This window comes from Bison bison, unplaced genomic scaffold (genome assembly GCF_000754665.1).
Source record: "Bison bison bison isolate TAMUID 2011002044 unplaced genomic scaffold, Bison_UMD1.0 scf7180017864310, whole genome shotgun sequence".
NCBI classification, from domain to species: Eukaryota; Metazoa; Chordata; class Mammalia; order Artiodactyla; family Bovidae; genus Bison; species Bison bison.
Genome location: NW_011494882.1, coordinates 2,561,727 through 2,583,836, shown reverse-complemented (window position 1 = coordinate 2,583,836; position 22,110 = coordinate 2,561,727). Strand labels below are relative to the sequence as shown.

Here is a 22,110-nt window from a genome sequence, read left to right as displayed (position 1 = left end):
TTAAAAGCTGGTTGAGAATTCCCTGGTTGTCCAGTGGTTAGGGCTTTCCTGGTAGCTTATACAGTAATAATGTGCCTGAGATGCAGGAGAACAGGGTTTGATCCCCAGGTTGGGAAGATCCCCTGGAGAGGGAATTGGCAACCCACTATAGTATTCTTGCCTGGGAAATCCCTTGGACAGAGGAGCCTGGTGGGCTACAGTCCATGGGGTTACAAAGAGTTGAGCACAAATGAACAACTAACATTTTCTTTTTCTTTCCAGTGGTTAGGATTCTGTGCTTCCACTGCCAGAGGCTTGGGTTCAATCCCTGGTCAGGGACTGCATGCTATGCCAGAAGGTCAAAAAAGAAAAAAAAGCTGGCTGAAGCCCTGCTAGAAATTCTAAGTCTTGCAGTGTAAAAAGGGAACCACTGAACTTGTAATTCTAGAGCTGTATGGTGAACCAGACAGTAGTAACAAATCCCTCCAAGAATAAAGCTCACATCAGTGAACTTTCTCAAGATGCCTTTTTTTCTCTCAGTACTCAGCAGTCTAATTAAAACAGAAACTTCCTTTATGACACAAAGTTCTCTCTTCAGTAGAAAGAACAATCAATATGTCATTGTGACATGTCACAACTAGCTAAATTAATATATTTTGCTATTTAAATTTCTGTTCCCATCTCAATATTTTCCTTAATATATGCAGTAACTGTGTTCACTTTTTAGCTGGTAAGGCATTCCAAAAATAGAAACAGTGTTTTTCTATTTTTAGCTCAGTCTGTAAAGTTTAAGCAAATAATCTTCTTTCCAAAGTACTCCACACACATGTTTCAAATTCATGGAAAAACCCAGTGGCAATGAGCTCATAAAAGAAAACAGTGAAAAGTTGGAGTCAAAAGATTTTTGATATCCTCACCCTGTGTTACAACTCAACATAGACACTCAGCTTCCAACTCAGACATTTTAATTATAATTTCTAATAGGAACATGAAAAACACTACTTAGTACAGCACTAATTACACTGAAAAATAACTTCTTTTTCTACACTAAAAGTTATGTTTCTCCTTAAAAAGTAGACTAAAAACCATCAGTTCCTACTTCCTGGTCAAATATATTAGTGAATAAAAATCACACCAAGACTTCCTTTCCCCCTTTTCTCATACTAAATCATAATTTCCTTTTTCCTCCCAAAAAGGCCGTTTACTCTGTCCTTGATTAGAATGACTTCCCACTTGTAAAATGATGTGTTTGTTCACTTTCATCCATTTAAACGTGTCATCTTTCAGTCAAGCAATCGAACTCCTTATTATTTGCCCAACTAAGTTGAAAACTTATGCTCACACAAAAGCCTGCATACCAATGTTTATAGCAGCTTTATTTCATAATTGCTGAACGAATAAATAAACTGTGGAATATATTGACAATGGAATATGATTCAGTGTTAAAAATAAATGAGTGATGAAGCCATGAAAAGACATGGAGGAACCTTAAATATACATTACTAAGTGAAAGACATCAATCTGAAAAGGCTACATACTGTATGATTCCAACCATATGTGATACTCTAAGAAAAGCAAAACTGTAGAGGCAGTAAAAAGATCCGTGGTTACCAGGGGCTGAGGATAGGAGAGAAGGGGCGAGTCACCAGGGCACAGATGATTTTTAGGCAGTGATAATACTTTGTATGATACTATAGTGATGAATGGCTCAGCAATAAAGAATCCACCTTCAGTGGTTCAATCTCTGGGTTGGGAAGATCCCCTGGAGAAGGAAATGGCAATCCACTCCCATATTCTTGCCTGGGAAATCCTCTGAACAGAGGAGCCTGGTGGGCTAGAGTCCCTGGGGTTGAACAGAGTCCGACATGACTTAGCAACTAAACACAACACAACAACATAATGATGAGTACAAGTCATTATATATTTGACCAAACCCATAGAATGTACAACACTGAGAGTGAATCCTAATGTGAATTCTGGACGTCAGGGGACAGTGGTGTGTCAGTGAAGGTTTGCCAATTGTTATAACTGTTTTACTCTGGTGAGGGATGCTGACAGTTGGAGGCAGGGTCATGATTGTATGGGGGCAGGGGCCATATGAGAAATACCACCTGCTCAATTTTGCTGTGAACCTAAAACCAATAAAGAATCTGCTGGCAATGCAGGAGACCCAGGTTCAATCCCTGGGTTGGAAAGATCCCTTGGAGAAGGGAATGGCTACCCACTCCAGTATTCTTGCCTGGAGAATCCCATGGACAGAGGAGCCTGGCAGGTTACAGGCCATAGGGTCGCAAAGAGTAGGACATGACTGGGCGACTAACGCTTTGGCACTTTGCCACTACAACTATTCTTTAAAAACTTTTGAAAAAAATCAAGTTTTAAACATCACTGAAACTTTCTGTCAATGTTCTCAGTGTTTTGTGTGCATGCTCCCATATTTTGGAACAGAACTGCACACCTTGAAAGAGATAAAATGCCTCTTCGTGTCAGAGTCCTATGCCTGGTACACAGGCATGCACCTCCACACAGTCATGCAAAAAAAAAGTCATATCTGTTTCCTCACCAGGGCTTGAGATTCTGAAAAAGATTCCACCAAGCTATGTATACCAATCCTGGCTCTGCTCAGCCGAGTTTTCAGGTGCACAGGACAAACGTGCTTTCCAGAAGCTAAGATCCACGTGCTACATTCTTAGGTCCACGCCCCTCCAAAAACTCTAAAGATAAAAGGTCTCTCTGGGCTCACTGCTTAGCAAAAGAATGCATAGGTTGTAAAATAAACCAGCACCTGCATCCTGGTCTGTACACACAGCTGGGGAAGGTACATCACTCATGTTGGCTTTGATAGGAGATGCAAAGGCCGAGAAGATACAAGAAGAAGGAAGTGGCTTCTCTTTTCTATTTGTGTTGGAATCACCTTCCGTTTCTCAAATGCGTATCAGTGGAGAAGCCTAAAATATGGCTCTTGTCATCCGGAGTTTTTCAAACACAGTACAGGTTATGCTTTGGGGGAAGTGAAGATGGATTCAACCTTCAGATGAGGGTCAGGATTCATCTTAAATGGTCAGAATGAATTGCACCCAGCCCTTGGAGCCTTTCTGTCTGTGCAGGGAGTGTGGTTTTGGAGACAGCCCAACAGGAGGAACAGGGCGTTGGTGTCCAGGTGTGCGCAGCTAGCTTCCACCTACTCACGACTGGCTGTGTGACCTCAGGCAGCTATCATTGCATTTCTGGACCTGTTTGCACCTTGTAAATTTTTAAAATATAATTTTAGTGTATGTGCTGCCAAAGCAAGCACTTTTAAAATATAATTTTAAAATTTATTTTATCTTTGATTCACGCCACTTGGCATGTGGGATCCTAGTTTGCTGACCAGGGACTGAGCCCACGCCCCTTGCCTTGGGAGCATGAAGTCCCCACCTTGTAAATTTTTGGAGGTTGGGTTCCTTCTAAACTTCCCTTAGGAATGCGATGGAATATATTCTAATTTAAATGCCCATGGTGGGTTTGTGACTGGCAGCCTTAGCTCAGGGTCAAGGTAGAACTGAAACATACCTGCTTCCCAATCTCAAGGTCATAATTGGAAATTTCCAACTTAGAATGTTTGCAAAACCTACAGTTAGTTTCTTACCTCAGGGGAGAAGATGACAAAAAAGAATGCCTACAACACAATGGCAGGGGTCACCTGCTTCCTGTCTGAGGTACCCTTCTCCAAGGTCAAGGGTCAGGAAGGAACAACACCCACTGAGCCCTTATTACATGCCATGTGTTTTCATATATTCTCATGAACCCTCACAACTCCAAAGCCCTGGGGGCTGGACCTCCCAGAGCCTGGGGGGTCAGACCTCTCCCTGCAGAACTGTAGGGGCAGAACTTCTGCCCCGCTGTGTCCAGAAGGTGAGACCTCTGTCCCAGTGGGACTGGAGGGCAGAGAATCAAGCCAAAGGGGCTTGTTCTAAAGCATTAAGGCTTTAGATCTCATGGAGTTTGCCTGGTATCTTGGACTTACTTGGGCCCTATCAACCCCTTTCTTCTCTCTGATTTCTCTCTTTCAAAACAGCGTTGTCTATCCTATGCCTGTCCCATCACTGTTCTTTGGAAACACATAACTTGCTTGATTTCACAGGTTCATGGCTGGAGAGAAATTTGTCTCAGGATGAGTCATACCTCGAATATCACCCATGTCTGATTTGGGTGATATTCAGATGACACTTTGGACTTTTGAGTTGACAGTGGGATGTAATAAATGAATTTATTACAAAAGACATGAATTTGGGGGCATCAGGGACAGAATGCTACGGAATGAATTGTTTACATACTCCCCACATTGCTATGTTAAAACCAAATTCCCCAGGGTCTCTGGGGGTGATTAGGTCGTGAAGGTGAAGCCCTCATGAATGGGATTAATGCCCTTATAAAAGAGACCCCAAAGTGATCTTTCTTCCCTTCCACCACATGAGGTTACAGCAAAAAGCCTGTCGTCTATGAACCAGAAAGCCAGCTCTCACAAGACACCAAATCTTCAGCTAGGATGTCTCAGCCTCTAGACCTGTGAGAAATAAACTGCTGCTGTTCATAAGTAACTCAGTCTGTGGTATTTTTGTTACAGCAGCTCGAATGGACTAAGACTAACAATAGTAGTAGAACATGTGTATGGAGTGTCTACTGTCTACCGGCCACTGCTAACACTAGCAAACCTTTGACGTGCATTCATTAAGGATCAGGCATCGTTCTAAGCATCTACAGTGCACGAGGCTGGGACCAGGATTACTCTGCTTCTGATGGCAAACTGAACAGGTAAAACCAGGATACAGGCTGAAACACTATGCCAACCTAACCACTTTACTACCCTAATTATTATCTCAAAACTAAGATGCAGGCTGTTATTTATTGTTTTGCAAGCAAGGAAGTAGAAGTCGAGCAAGGTAAAAATCAATCCTTCACCCAAGGTCTTACTTGGTTAGAGCTGAGGCTGTCTTTGCAATGTCAAGAAAGCAAATGGCCCTAAGTGCTATCAACACAGGACTCTGTGCTCTAAGATTTCGGGGATCTAGTCTGGCCAAGAAAGGTTCTGGGGAGAGTTACCAGCTTGCAGCCAACAGGCTCTGTCAAGGGCAGAAGTTTTGGAGCCAGGAGCTGAGCCAGTGCCAACTAGGCTAGGGGGAGGTGGGCTTGAAATGGCAGCAAATTTTAATGAATCAACAATTGAATGAGAGAGGAAGGGAGGGAAGAGAGGCTAGTTCTCTTTGAGTCTGAGGGAGAAGGGCCCTTTCTGAGGGTACAGCGGGGCCAGGGGTTAGTAAGAAGGAAGAGAGGCTGCAGTGGGCTGCCCCACGAGGCCACCTGACCTGAACCCAGGGCAAACCGAGGATTATGCGGCTGCATGTCGGGGAGGCTGGAGCAGCGGTCCTTCCTGTGAAAAGCTGGCCTGACTGATGGGCTGGGGAACCTCACCTCCCAGTGCCCAAGAAATTCAGCTGGGATGCAGTGTGGCCCCTGCACAGCTTAATGAGAACCTGATTCTTGGATTGGGTATATCCGTGGGTCCAGAAAAAGGTTTCCTTACATGAAAAACATCACCCTGCCCTTCCCCTCCATGGGCCCACAGCTGGCCAAATCCGAGAAAGCAGCACAGAGCTCCTCGACGTCAACAAACTCTGCTTTATAGTTTCAGCCCAACAAACAGTGATTTCAGGTATCTGACTATGGCCCTCCATGTGCACAGCAAGGGAACTTAAGCCACTGAAATATCCATGAATTCACACACAGTCACTTGATAAATACTACGGCGCACATTCACACAGCTGTCCCTAGGGATGCCACAGTAAAGACGCTGCCTGTGCCCAGAGGAATGTCATAGGGTCCAGTAGGCCCACAGAAGCAGCAAACAGGACACGGCATGACCAAGTGAGAAGTGCTGCTAGAAGGAAAAGGCACGGTGCTAAGAGAGCATACAGAGAAGCCTGTAACCCAACCCTGGGGAAGGGGGCACCCTCTAAGACAGCTGAAGGGTTTAAGAACACACCCGAAGGCCAACTGAAAACTAGCCACTGGGGGATAAAAGGGGAGGAAGACGATCCCTAAACTGCTAAACTGCAAAGGAGTAGACGTTGATACTGGACTTTTTATTACATATAGCATTCTTATTTTCTAAGGTGTTTTTTTAAAAATTATAAAATACATCAAAACATTAAATAGAATAATATGACAGATACTTAGGTAGATACTACTAGTTTTAATAATTTTAAATATTTTGTATATGTGTGTGTGTGTGTGCATAGGGCTTCCCAGGTGGCTTAGTGGTAAAGAATCCACCTGCAAAGCCACAGACTTGGGTTTGATCCCTGGGTTGGGAAGATCCCTTGGAGAAGGAAATGACAACCCATCCCAGTATTCTTGCCTGGAGAATCCCATGAACAGAGGAAAGTGGTGGACTATAGTCATGGGGTCGCATGGGGTCGCAGAGTTGGATACAATGACTAAACAGCAGCAGCAGCAAAAATAGATATTTTTTTAAAGAAGTAAAATGTTACTTTTAGAGCTCTTCTCCTCCATCCCCAAAGGTAACTATCATCCTGCACTGGGTATAACTTTCCCTATGTTTTCATTTATTGATACCATAGGTATCAATCCACAAACAATAGAAAGTAGCATTTTGTGATTTTTGAAGTTTTTCCTACATGGTATCATAGTATATACATTCTTTTAGGAATTGCCTGTTTATATTCAACATTGTGTTATTCTAACTGCTGAATAATATTCAGTTGTATTAAGTTGCATGATTATTACACAATTCTCTCTTCCCTTTTTGATGGACATTTAAAGTTTTACCTCACCTCCCACCTTTTTTTTTTTTCCTTGCCATAACAGTAAACATCCTTGTACTTGTCTCCTTGTGCACATTCCATGATGTATGCCTAGAAATGGCATTGCTGGGTTAAGGGTATTCTCATCTCCAGCGCGACTGCACACGGCCGTAATCTGCTGCAGAACCACTGTGCCAATTTACATTCCCACCTACATACTTATGTTCCTGTTTCCTCATGTCCTCACCAATCCTGATGTTAACAAGCTCTTAAATTTTGCTAATCTAATGAGTGCGACATGTTATTTTCTCCCTTTAATCTGCCTTTCCCTAGTTGCTAGTGAGTAGTCCACCTTTTTATATGTCAAATGGCTATTCAAGTTTCCTCTGCTCATTGCCTCTTCACATTGTCAGGCCATTTTCTACTGGGTTGTCTTTTTTAAAAGACTGGTTTGTAGAAATCCATTAGATATTCTGGATATTAATTCTTACCAATTGTTGTTTGACTTGACAATTACTCAGAAACAATACTATTAAGAGAATCAGTTAAAAGATGAGTGTAGTCTCTTAAATATGGGTACCTTCAACCAAACGATTTTTATTGACTTTAGCAGAGGATCTGGCTTGTATTTTCTTAATGGTTTCATATCTCATGGCCTAGGGCAGCATATGCAAACAGATGTTTAAAAAGAAGAGTTCACGTTCATTGCTGAAGAGGTACCTACATTAAATGATTAACTACTGTCCTGGAAATGTTAAAGACCCTCAGAGAAGCTGCAAGCCCTATGATGACCACAGACACACTTTAAATTAAAGACCAGATTATCATTTGATTTAGGGTGATTTTTTAAATGTTTTCATTTTTGTTCAAATTTTGTTTAATTTGTTTTCTTGAATTCAATTTAGAATTTGACTTTTTATCATACCTCATAACAATCCTGAAAAAGTCAGTAATAACATAACCAAAAATTATCACAACTATTAACATCCTCATAACTAAATCCAAAGACTGGAAAGTTATCATCCTCTTAAATCTCTTTATTTACAGGTGATGAAACTGAAGTTTGATAGGCCAAGAAAGTTACTCATTCATTCATTCAACAAATATTTATTAAACTTCTACTCTAACAAATATCATTTAGGTGCTTACTATGTATTAAGCTAAGAATTTCATCTAAATTTAGATATTAAATATTTAAACAGAATTTAGACATATTTAGTGTCTCTGATGATGACTTTAAGAGGTAAAATTTTGGAAGTTAAATAGCTTGCATAGTCTGTGGTCCATCAGTGAAGGAGGCAAGATTAACACCCCAGGATTCTGATGCCAGCAGGGCTTCCAACCTTGTCATAGGATATGCCTACGGTGCTTGCTCTGAGTTTGAAACACAGAGATATGCATCCTACAGGAAAACAGGGCCCTGGCATTCACACAATATCATATCCTCTTTCATAGATGAAATTCAGATCTTCTGGTGAAGCGGGCAATGGATAGAGGATGGGCAGGAGCCTATGCCCTCAGGTAACAGAAACGCATCCTTGTGTGGGCCATTGAGCCAAGACAAAGATTACTAACGTAGAGAACCCACCGTGGAATCAGCTCTGGGAGAAGAGTAAGTACTTAGTCTCTTGGTGAGCCAATCAGACAAGAGCCCCCATGAGGGGCTCACAGTCTAGTAGAGGAGACAAGCTATAAGCATATCAGGGAACCAGTGAAATAAATAATTACAAAGTGTGGTTAAGGGCCATGAAGGAAGGGAACAAGATAATGTGAGAGAAAGGCTTGTGGGCAAGGGACTTATTTTAGAATGTGTAGTCAACAGGCTTCTATTAACACTAAAACGGAGACCCATGTGAGTTAGCCATAGCACGAGTTGGGAGAAAAGCACGTGCAAAGGCTCTGTGAAAGGGAGGCAAAAAGTATCTCTGTGAGTACCACAGGGAGAGTCAGGTAGCAAACGGCTTGAGATAAAAGCAAGGGACAGATTACTCAAAGCCCTGAAGGCTATGGTAAGGAGCTGGAATCTACTCTAAATATAATGGGGAACTATTGGTGGGTTAAGTAGTGGAATTACGTGATTAAATCCTTTACTCAGTCACTCTGATCATTAAATGGAGAATGGAATACTGGGGTCAGAGATGGGAACAAGAGACCAGTTCGCTAGTTAGGAGGCTATCATGACGGCGGCTTGGATTAGGATGGTGTCAGTGAAAGTTGACAGAAGCAGACGGATTCAAGACATATTTTGGAAACAGAACCAACAGGGCTTACAAATGGATGGACGGTAGGGTATGAGTGAGAGAGAGAAATCAAGGATGACCTTTAGATTGAAAAAAACTGTGAATAAGGAACTGCTTACAATTACTTCTCCAGTGTTTTATGATCTGTCTTGAATTTTTTAACTTCACAGACTTCCAAGGAGAAATGTGAGGGGGACAGAAGGTCACAACACAGTGATTCTTCTACAACGAATGGTATGGCGGTCTGGGACTGAGACCCTGTATCTCTTCCAGAGGTCAACTTTGTGCATCCTTTAGTTGGGAAGGCATCTGGACCCGTGGCCTCTGGCTGCTTCAAGTGGTCCTTCAGCAAACACATCCAGTTAGCTGTTTGTGAAATGAGATATTCAGAGACATAACTACCACCTGCTTTTTAGTAGCAGCAAAAAAACTACTCACACACGCAATAAATACCAACTCCTGATCTAGAAAGCTCACTAAATTCTAGAATTCAGCAACCACGGAGTAACTCTGTAGGCTTCTCCAGTTATGTAGACTGACATTAGACACATACCAGAATTTTGTATAGAATCCCAGGCTGTTTGTAAAGCTCCTCTAACTTCGAACACATTAGAAGCAACATGAGAATTCATGCATATTATTTAACCACGCAGATAATTTAAGATAATCAATGTTAGTCCAAGTTGCAAATATGTTTCCTATTTTTTTTTCCGGCATTCCACTTCACTCTCCATCTTCTCTTAATTAGCACCTTTGGTTTCCAGGACCTCCTTAAGGCTGCTATCTGATTCTTGCAAGACTGGAAAGAGCTGACAAGGGAAGCTCTTGACCTGACCCTGGCTGTTTCACCTTTATCCTTTGTTGTTGCCTGTCTCCTGATTTCTCTGCAGGAGCAGACCTTGTTCATACCTCATCCAAAGTAGGAGCCTGGGTCTGGAAACAGGGTAGAACCTGGGGACAGCTACGGGAGAATAAGAAGGAACATGACCCACTTTATATTTAAGTAGAATGTTCATTAAAGCAGAAATTGTTGTGGTAATAACTAACTCATGTAGCTGGAGCATGACCTGGGAGCCGCAAAGTGGGCAGGCTCAGGTTGGACAAAGCTGCAAAGGGGTCTCAGCACAGCTTACTGTGAGCCTGGGGACTCAGGCAAGTTTATTTAACATCCAAGCCCTATTTCCCAATCATAAAATGGAGGTAACACCCATCCTGCAGGCATTTGAAGTGATCAAAAATACTTAGGTAAAGTACAGGGCGACCAATCAATAAACAGCAGCATTTATAGCATTTCCTAATTTATAATGAACTTTTGCATACACGGTTTCACTTCTTACTAACCTGACTAAATCCAAGTCTTCCATTTTTGGCTAAAGCAACACCCCAGTGTTCTTCTAACTGTGAAGGGCCAAATATTTTCACCCTGACTTCCCTCTTGTGCTGACTTTGATTATTGGGAGCAGAAATTTAACACTTAGTGTTAGAGTCATAGAGCCTTGTCTAGGCTCAGCAGTGACATCATAGGTGGTAAAGTCTGGGCACAGGATATAGAGGTGTGGTGATGGCCACACCCATTTGCCAACCCTCTTCCAACCCAGTCCAGCCTCTTGATTCATAGCAGCAAAGGGTCACTTCTGTTTCTAAGGCTTAGAGGTAAGTTGAAGGCAGCTTTGGTGGGAGTTCTTTCAGTTCAGTGATAAACATGCTTGTTCTCCAGTGCATTCCAGGAATCTTTGACCCATCACCACATGTGTGTCTGTATTTGAGTCTATAGTCAAATATATACCTGTTTCTTTGCATAAGGCCCATTTCAAAGGCAAAAGGCATTGAAAGGTATTAATAGAACTCTTACTTCTAACCCAAAACAACTAGCTAGGAAGTGAGAGTCATGATCTGGACCTGGTGTATTGTCGAGTGACTGATTAAACAGCAACATGGAGCATGTGAACTCAAGTACCATTAGAGGTCAGGCAGCATGTGTATAAATGTGAAACGCCAGGTGGAAGGCAACAGGGAGTGGGGAGGCTAGCGAACAGAGTGTACATGCCAATCCGAAGGCATTCAAATGGAATTGCTTTGCTTCAAACACTATGGTTGACAAATTTAAAGTCTACAGGCTGCCCATCTGCCACCTTGCACCACTGTACCACTAATAGAACCTTTGCTAATTGCTTTCATTCAAAATATTTTGACATTCTTTTTTTTTTTTTTTTTTACGATTTATTGTATCAGCTCCTTTTTATTTTTACAAGATTTGCTTCTAAGATACTTTATGTAAATGTTTTCTTATGTCTAAATACAGCTTCATGCAAATAGGGTTTACGACCAAACAGCTAATATAGCTACCCATTCTTTTTTCTTTTTGGCTGTGCTGGGTCTCAGTTGTGGTATGTGGGATGTTTAGCTGTCACACAAGTGCTTAGTTGGGGCATGCAGGATCTCATTCCCTGACGGGATTGAACCCAGGCCTCATACATTAGGAGTAGAATCTTAACCACTGGACCACCAGGGAAGTCCCTACATATTCAGTTTTTTAAAAAATAGCCTTAAAACTGTTCTCTAAATTTGGGCAAAAATAAAGTAAAAATTTGTTGTTGTTGTCATTTAGTCACTAAGTTGTGTCTGATTGTTTTTTGATCCCATGAACCGTAGCCCGCTAGGCTCCTAGGTCCATGGGATTTCCCAGGCAAAAATATTGGTGTGGGTTGCCATTTTCTTTTCCAGGGGATCTTCCAGATCCAGGGATCAAATCCATTTATCCTGTACTGGCAGGCGGGTTTTTTTTTAACCAGACCCATCCTAAAGAAGGGACAGACTGGTTGTGTCCAGAGGTGTGAAAGCAAATCTAATCCAGGAAAGCTCTCTGGAGGAGGCAGTATTTGAGCTAGGAGAGATGGAAGGAATACTTTTCTTAAGCAAAGGAAAAAAGGAAAAAAACCTCTTCAGGTAAAACAAACAAAGGTGAGAAAAAAGAGGAAAGCTGGGCTCTTCCAGAAAAATAAACAGTCTTATTTTGTTGCAGAATAGAACACAAAATCTTGGCATTAGAAAGCAAAGTCCAAAAAATCATCTGAGACCAGATGGGCAAGGCCTCTGACTGCCAAACTAAGGAGTTTGGCATTTATTGGCTGGGGAGTGGGAGGTGGACAGGCCAGAAGGCTTCAGAGATAAAATGGCCTGATCAGAGAATGGGTTTTCTAGAAGATACATCTGCCTCTTTGATTTTACAGACCCTTTCTTAAGCATGATTTTTTTCCTAGACAACTTAAATCTGAAAAAAAAAAAATGTCATTCTTCTCAGCATGTTTTTAAAAGTAAACTTGGTCACCATCAATGTATAGGAGAAAAGGAGACATAGAAACTAGCAGCAAATCCAGCAAACATGCCCATCTGTTTCTGGGACTCTTAGTAGAGATCAGCAAAAATAGCTTTTTAAAAACACGGAACTATGGCTGAAATCATATTTTCCAGCGTAGGTTTCCACTAGTGACTACTTATAATTTTATTTGTCTGGCATTTTCCATAAAATATACCATCACTAGCACACCATGAAAAGCTATCATCTGTTCCATTATAAATGCAAAGAATTAAAAAGGAAGGGTAAGAGGAAGGGAGGAGAGGAGGAAAATGATACATGGCTTGTCAGGAAATGTAAATCAAATGTCAAAATCAACCTTTTCAAAGTAATGATGAAGAAAAAGAAAAACATCAAACAATCTGTTCAGAACTTTTATGAAAAAGTGGTGTAGGGTAAAAGCACAACAGGGTTTGGAGTCGGAAAAGCTCTTTTGGAATCTCCACTCTCTCCTTTTATTACTACCTTCTTGTGATGAGGTAAATTTCCTCCTTTCTAAAATGGTGATATAATTTATTACTTTAATGGTTGTGAGGGATAAAAGCGTCACCCAGTGTCATGGATCATATGTATTTGCCTCTTTCTCTCCTTTGGAAAGTAAGGGATGTGCCTGTTGTATGATGGGGCTGTGGCCATGGGGATTGCACAAAGGCAACAGCTGCTTGAGTTCTCCCAACCTCCAAAGGGAGTCTAAACATCCATTTGGTCAGCTTGGGCCTGCATACAAGGGAGAGAGGCAGTGATGCCAATAACACCAAGGACCAGGTGACAATAATCACTTTGGCTTCACTGTGGCAGGCATCGAGTGACCTCTCTGGGGGGAATTCATGACTGTACTTCCCCTTTCTCTAGATTAGTATTAATTAATATTAAGTAAATATTAAAACTGGTTAGCCCCCTTGAGAATACCATATGAAATTTATCTCATCAGAAGAACGTAGTAATAAAAGGAGAGCGTGGAGCTTCCAAAAGAGCTTTTCCGACTCCAAGGAGGAAAGGCACAGAAGGGAGGTACAGGGGAAAAAAAAAAAACATTTGGAGATTTCAAATGTGTTAAAGCACAGTGAGAATAATCTGCTGGAAACACATTCATTTACAAATATTTATTGAGCACCTATTTGGGCAAGATGCTGTGCAGGCTGTGAGGATATATCTATTAACGAAACAAACAAAAAAATCCCTGCCCTCACAAAACTTATATCCTAGTGAAGAAAGACAATGAACAAAACAATAAATGCACGGTAGATTAAAAGCTCATGAGAAGCACATGCTGTAAATTTTAATATACACACATGAATAGAAAAAGAGGAGATGCGCCACGGCTTCGGTAGTGACCTCCTCTCTACGCGGGTGGGAGCTTCGCCAGCGCCCCCCACCCACCCCAGGAGACCGTTGCAGTCGGCCAGCCCCTGCACCTTGGTAACCATGTGTGACCGAAAGGCCGTAATCAAGAATGCCCGTATGTCGGAGGAGATGCAACAGGACTCGGTGGAGTGTGCTACTCAGGCATTGGAAAAGTATAGAGAAGGACATTGCGGCCCATATCAAGAAGGAGTTTGACAAGAAGTACAACCCCACCTGGCACTGCATCGTGGGGAGGAACTTCGATAGTTATGTGACACATGAAACCAAACACTTCATCTACTTCTACCTGGGCCAAGTGGCCATTCTCCTGTTCAAATCTGGTTAAAAGCATGGGCTGTGCCACACACCCAGTGATCCATCCAAAAACAAGGACTGCAGCCTAAATTCCAAATACCAGAGACTGCAGTCTTCAGCCTTGCCTAAGGGAACACCTCCATCTTTGAACCTTTATTGTGTTTTGTACAGGGCATTCTCCATAGTAGTTTGTGGTTATAAAGCAGTTAGTAAAACAAAAAAAGAAAAAGAGAAGGTGCAAACTTTGAGGCAGAATCCTCCTGTGTTAACACTGGGGATTCTTCGAATTCTGGCCACACACGACAAATAAAGGGCAAGGATTTTTGTGGAAAAGAGTGACAGTGGAAATTACACGCTGCAGACTAATACGAATTTATCATTCTGAAAAAGAGAAAGGAGAGAAGTGTGTATGTGCATTGGAACCTCTGGGTATTCTGAATTACCTTAAGGAGAAAATTGGGGGAGGGTGCACATTTCCAGCAGCAAGATGGAGAGGGAAATTTCTTTTTTACTTTTTATAATTTCTTAAATTTATCAGATTACAAATGATTCTTAAATTCCTTGGGCTTTACAGTATTTTTCAAATAAATACAAAAATAGTTAAAGAGGGATGAATGAGTTCTCTATGTACTAACACAAAAATCAGTTTGCGATCCATGAAGTGGAAAATCTAAGTTACAGAGCTTTGTAACTTGTGATCACATGTATGTAATACATAGTTTTTTTATAATGGCAACTCCCGTTAGACAACTTATTTATCCCGCCGAAGTCTCAGTGACTCACCTCTGAGCCCTTCCCTTTTTTACCGCCTGCATACAGCATCACTAAGTAATGGCTTCTGTCTTGGAGTGGCCTTCCAAATGTATCCCTTCTTTCCATTCCACAGCTTGTCGCTGTCCTAGGTCAGCTGTCATCACCTCTCACTTGAACAACTGCATAATAAATCTCCTTACTGGCCTCAGTACCTGCACCACAGACTAGATTTGCTTCTCAAAACATCAACCCTCCCTTGATTCTCCAATGACCACTGTGGATCAAGTCCAGTCTTGGCATGGCTTCCAACACTCTTCCAAATCTGGCCTATCCTACCAGCAGTAGGCAATGATTCCTGTCTAATAATGGTTTCCTCCACCCCTCTTTACTAGCAGAACCCTAATTTTGTGCAATTAATGAACAGAGACTCTTGATCTCAGGCTTAGCCCCAAGGGATATGCTATGGGTTGACACATAGCAGGCAATCCACTTTTTTTTTTTTAACTAAATGAACAAATGGTATAAATCAACCATGTTTATACCATTCCTCTTCCCAAATGATTACAATTTTACAAGTCAACATGTAACCCTGTTCTGGCCAATGAGATACTACAAGTATGTCCCATCCTTCCTGTTTGGAACTCACTTGTGCAAAGAGCTACAGCAGCCATCTTGGAACCATGAGGTCACTGAGAATAAGGCTAAAAAAATCGACGTGCTAACTCTGGCAAAATGTAATGAGATGAAAGCTTACGTTATTGATGATATAGATCCAGTGACTCTGGAATTGCTTACCTCCAAATTCTGAGATAAAAGCCTGTGTTGGGACTTCCCTGGTGGTCCAGTGGTTGAGAATCTGCCCTTCAATGCCGGGGATGTAGGTTCAATCCCTGGTCAGGGAACTAAGATCCCACATGCTTCAAGGCATCTGAGCCTATGAGCTGCAACTAGAGCCCCAATGCCATTCTACAACTAAGACCCGTTGAATCCAAAAATAAATACATATATTTAAAAAATAAATAAATAAATAAAATTATAAAATAAAATAAAAGCCTGTGTTATTGATGATCCAGAGTGGTAGATCTAACCACTCTGAAACTGCTTACCTCCAAATTCTTATTAAAGGATATATCAAAATATCTTTATTGCCTAAATTGGACTTTAATATGCCTATGAATCACTTGGAAATATCATTAAAATGAAAATTCTGATTCAGTAGATTTGAGGTGGGGCCTGAGACTCTGCTTCAATAACAGACTCCCAGATGATGCTGCTTTCCAAGGACCACATTTAGAGAAATGAGGCTGTAAACCGCTACAGACTGGACACTCCATTACTTTTAGCTGGGTTGAAAGGTATGAATGCTAAATTTCAGCTAAATTACTTTTACCTGAACTTATCCTTACTGCCCACTGTCCCTCCCCACATCCAAGCTAACTACACTAACCATCCAAACTTCTTAACACATACGAAAAGCCTCCTGGGCCTGCCTCATGCTCATCCTTTACTTGAAGGAGCGCCTGTAGATTTTACCACTATTCCACCCATCAGCCTGGGTCACTTTTTTCACTCATTAATTTTATTTGCACTTACTCCCATATATGTTTCTCTAGGGTATTTTATTTCTCTAGGGTCTGGAGAAGGCAATGGCAACCCACTCCAGTGTTCTTGCCTGGAGAATCCCAGGGACAGGGGAGCCTGGTGGGCTGCTGTCTATGGGGTCGCACAGAGTTGGACACAACTGAAGCGACTTAGCAGCAGCAGCAGCAGCAGGGTCTTTTATTCAAGTAATTATTAAACAATTACAGCGACTTGTTAAATAGACAAGATGATTTTGAAAGACTTGAAATTTAATTGCAAAACTGTTGAATTCCCTGGTAGATTTTATATATTATATTATGGTTGTGTTCCATTTCAGTAGCGTGGAAATTAAAAACCACATAAACAGTGTTCTGTTGCCAGTAATGACATGCATGTGTCTCTCCTTGATTAACGTTTAATTGCACATGGCACTTCGACAAATTTTTTATCTTCTGATATTAATATGCATCAGCTTGAAACTGAGCTCATAAGAATTTTTCATGCTCACTCTCAGATTACAAACACCATCTCTCTCTTATCTCTCCAAGAAATTCCTACCTGATTCTATTTCATTAATTATCAATACGCTTTTCATAGCACCATGTATTTTTAAAAAATATTACTCTGAAATTTAACATTCATACCTTTCGGCCCATACTTGCCAGAAGAGGCCTTCAGTGACTCGATTAGAATGCAAGTTATGTCGAGTGTCGGGATAGGAGAAGGCTGAAGGAGATGAGTACCGCAGCTGTCACAGACGGCACATCAATCAGCACATGACGGCTGCACACCATCAATCAGATGTGCTGATATGCTTTGATTTCCACTGTAAATGAGCATAATTTATCTGCCGCCCCAATCAAGCCAACACCATCACAAAATCTGTGCAAACAAGGACATCAGGGATAACTGAAAAAGCAGGACTCCAGAGATGGAGGTTTTTATTCAAATTCTACCAATGACTCTGCACAAGAATATCACCTTTCCCTTGCCCCTCACTACCCCGCTTCCCCCACCAAATCAGCAGAACTTAAAGTCACACATTGTAAAAGTGAAAATCCAAACTACTTTATGGGGACTTTCCTGGTGGTTCAGTGGCTAAGACTCTGCACTCCTAATGCAGGGGGTCTGGATTTGATTCCTGCTCAGGGCACTAGATCCCACATGCCATAACTGAGAGCTCAAATGCAGCAACTAAAGATCTTGCATACCACAGTGAAGATCAAAGATCCTGTGTGCCCCAACTAAGACCTGGAACACTCAAATAAAATTTTAAAAATAAATATTAATAAATAAATAAAACTACCCTGTGACACCCACAACTGATTCAGCAAAGACCAAAACAAAAATCTCAAAGAACAGTGTGAGGACACTGGTATGAATAATCTCAGGGCCCCTGGTATGAGCTGGAAGCCACCAGGCGACAAGTAACCACAGGCTCTGTGACAGTCTCAGCCTTGCCAACACTGCTAGCATTGTTGTTTTCCAGGTAAATCTTTCCCACCTTCCTCTTCCTTCAAATTCCACTACATTAATGGTGAACAGTTATAATCCAATGAAAGGATCATTCATAGTCTGAGAACTCTTAGGTATAATATGTAGATTTGTGTCCCGGCAGAGCAGGGTGGCATGGTAAAGTACATATCCATTATCATCTGAATCTGAACTTCATGTTAATATTCTGAAAGCTAAAACTCATAACTTACTGCCTTGCTTGTCTAGACAAAGACTGTGATCTCTTTCTAGATCTTCAGTACTTAACTGCTCTTGGACAAATACTATAACCACTTTACAGGTCCTAAGTGCTTTACTGAGCAGATACCCTGAGCTCTTTAAAATATTTATTTTGAACATCCCTTTCAAATACCCTTTTTGAAGTCTGTTAATTTATAACCATAAAGTCCACTTTCCCCTCTTGCTAAGTGTCATTATATCTTGTCTTCTCTAGCTGAGGGTCATGAGGCCCTTCCCCGATTGCTGACCAAATAATTTGATATGTTTTGACATAGGAACGTATCTGTGAAACCAATGCAATTTACCAAATATTTCCATAACCCCCTTAAATTCTTGTGCCCCTTTGCAACCCATTCCTCCTTCTGCCCTATCCCCAAGCAACCACTAAACCACAGATTTGTTTTCTTCACTAAAGATTAGTTTGCATTTTGGGGGTTTTATATAAATGGAATGATAGAGCATATATTCTTTTTATCAGTGAGGGGAGAGCCTGTCTTATTCAGTAAATGATTTTGAGGTTTTCCACACTGCTATGTGCATCCTTTTTATTGTGAATAGCATTTTACTTGCCACCTGTTGATGGACATCCGGGTTGTTTTGAGTTTCTAGGCTGTTTTCCATTTTTGGATATCACACACAAAGCTGCTAGGGGCATTGGTACACAAGGCTTTGTGGAGACATGTGTTTTTGTTCTCATGTAGATTCCTATTACTGTACTGAAAGTTTACAAAAACCTGGTAGCACACTTGGCTTGTGGTTCGTGGGCTGAGAAGACAACTAGCTTTGGCAACACCACAACTTCCACTCCACACACCCTCTCCAGACAGCACTGGCCCCCTGCTCCCTCCACGGCTCCCGCTGCAGCCACAGCAACTCGACTTCCTCCTTCTGTGCCAATGCCTCTAATTCTTTTCCTTGACCCTTCAACGCCCTAGTCATGGTCTAGCCTCTCCCTGGCAAAATGACAGACCGGTTTCCTTCCTATTCAGACGAAACAAAGGGATTGTTTTAACAGATTCATATATGGGCTTTTCCAACGTTTCTAATCTATTTAGATTGGCTGTATAACAGTCAAGACACCAAAGCAAGCGCCAGTTAAATTCAAAGTAAGATATCGAAGTGTATCACTTTCACCTATCTTTATGTTACCACTTTAACTGGCACCTTCTTTTAGAAAGCCAGTGTTTCTTGGCATAAACAAAATATTATGGCTTTGTGTCATATTTGTTCCAGCTTCACTGTAGACACGTTGGAAAATTATAATTTTAATGAAGGCCTGTCTTTGTTGTCAACACTCAAAATGTCCACGTTTCCAAATGAATCACAGCTGACTTTTTTTTTGGCTGTAATTCCAAGATGAAATTGTCTCACTGAATCCACATTTAAAAATTTCAGCCCATATCTGTTCACCAGATTCTATCCAAAAGACCTAAAATGTATGCCATTTCACAACTGTGAAATAGAACTGCTACCAGTTTAGGTACCAATATAGCACCTAAGTTTAGACTTACATAGCACCTAAGTTTAGACTTACATAAAGGCTTTGTATGGGAATCCTGGATGTCACATTATAATCTTTTGGTATCTGTTCCCTTTTTCGTAGAAACACTGTGGACTGCTTGGTAAGGAAGAAGCATAAGGCAGGGTTCAAAAATTACATACGTAATCTTTTGTAGCAGTAAACCTATGACAACACAGAGCAAAGCAGGCTGGACCAGGGTGCTGGCTTTTGCTCCTAGGTTCTTCCGAGACCACACTGAATACCAGCCCAAGGCTTTACTTTGGGACCAAACTCGATGACCAATTTGGGTCAGCCATGCAACAACCTGAGATATATTTATTAAGATGCACTTAAGTATTTTATTTCGTTTACAATTTTAACATATTTTTTAATGTATTTCTTACAAGTAAGATTTTAAAAAACCAGTCTCACTTTGTTAAAATTCAAATCACTTATTTGAGCCCCAATTCTCTGTCTTTGTGTGTAACTGTCTGACATATAAAAGTCTTAGTTTTGCTTGGCCAACCCCTTCCTGGAGTTATGGACCAGTCAACCACCAACCCAACAAGGAAAATTAACAGCTACATGCCCAGAATAACTTCCCTAGAGGTCAGTTGAGAATGGGTTGGTTCTAGAACTTTGCTTCTTTAAAATCAGCAAAATACTATTTCAGATAATTTGGGTTTTGGGTTTTTTTAGAGAAAATTTAATTTTTTCTTTTTTCCAACTATATTGAATATAACTTACATACAACATTGTATGTTTAAGGTATACAAATGATTTCAATATAGATAGATAGATAAATGATTACTACAATAAGTTTAGTTAAGACCCATCAAAATTTTTGTTTTCTTAAGAACAGAACACTCTGCAAGCGACATCCTGAACAGGAAGACGTTCCTTTGGCCCTCAAATTGAGACAGGCTGGGACCTGGGACCCCATGCTTCAATGCTGCAGTGCTTGCACCTGGACACATCTCCCCACCAGCGACAAAATACAAAGAAACTGTACGGAACTGTTACAGCCCATAACTGCAGGCATGGGCTATTAGGGCAAATTCTGGATGAAAGATACAAAGAGACCAAAAAGCCCAACAGCCACTTCTGAAGAGCTTGGAGTAAAGCAGGCTACTTACTCTGCATGCCCCCTGCACATAACACCACCTAAGAGGTGGACAAAACACCCAAGGCAGCCCTCCAGCCCGACCCCTGGACACACCCTACCGTCGCCCCATATAAGGAACCAGCTTGCTCCCCACAGTAAGAAAACAAGCAAGGGAACCTATTGTTTCTTCTCCTTCCCTCTGAAGCTGGGGCCCCAATAAACCTTCGCTGAATTTCTTGTCTGGCCTCTAATCAACTTCTATTGATTAAGAAGGCCAAGAACCCTGGTGAGTAACAAAACTTGGTCAAAAGCAGAAGTACCTTCTCTCCAACAAAGCCCAAATTTTGCTTACCCACCATAATGACACACCCCATTACATCCCTGATTCCTCCCAAGCAAGAAATATTCCCAGTAATAACTAACTAAGCACAAGCAAAGCAAATTACTTACCCTTCATTAGGCAGGTAGCCCCTCTCCAGGAATATGAACCCACAGCAATGCCACGTAACCCAGACTAAGAGTCCAAGTAAAAAATATCTGACTATAAGCTTTACATGTAAATTCTAAGCAACTTCATAATGATGAAGTCCAACCCTGTACAGTTTAAGAAACAATTCTGATCCAAGAAGTCTCTTGAAGAAGAACCTATTTCCAACTGATAAGTGTGGTTATATCTTGGTATAGAATGGGGATTGGGAAGTAGAGGGACTTAACACTTTATACTTTACCCATATCTGAATTATTTGAAATTTTATAATTAGCATTTATTATAATTAAATGTTTTAAATGAAAAAATACTTTCCTTGGTTCTGAATTTTTTTCTCCAGCCCTCCCATATTGGACATAAAGCATTTTTAGGCTGCCTAGCATCAAATGACTGTCTTATTTAGGGAGAAATTCTCAAATAGGTGGCAGCATGGCCCCCTCTGCTGACGGGGGACAAATATTCACACTCTCTCCCTTTCTGGCAATCAACGTTGGCTCTGCCAGACAACCACTCCTGTCTGGGATCTGAACCTCGAAGGGGTAAATTCAGGTCATAGGGTCAGTGAGATCGACTCATAAGGAGGGCAGTGTCACTGAAGTCCAGCGGGGCCACAGCTCACAGCCAGTGGTGGGAGTGTGGCGGACACTGGCTTCTGGTAGCAGGGGTGTCAGAGTGGTGTCCTTAGCAAGTATTCCTGTGCTACAACCTTGGCCATGGTCCTGCCTGCCTGGCTCCCCTTGGTTGCTGCTCATTTGTGAGGCTGGATTATCTTGGTCTTTATGTTGATTCTGAGAATTATCCTATATCCTTTCAATAAATTCTTTTTCTGCTTATGTCAGCCAGGGTTGATTCCTGGAGCCAAGAATTGTGACCCAGAATTTGTCCATTCATTCAGCCAATAAAGTATTTTATT

The 22,110-nt window shown here is 41.4% G+C and overlaps 1 protein-coding gene and 1 pseudogene across 4 annotated transcripts in view; one reads left to right on the top strand and one right to left on the bottom strand.

Moving 5' to 3' along the window:
* TBC1D1 (TBC1 (tre-2/USP6, BUB2, cdc16) domain family, member 1) overlaps positions 1-22,110 on the bottom strand; it is a 227,872-nt gene that overhangs the window by 157,852 nt on the left and 47,910 nt on the right. The gene's annotated exons all lie outside the window — the stretch shown is intronic.
* On the top strand, positions 11,760-16,465 carry LOC104997575 (annotated as a pseudogene).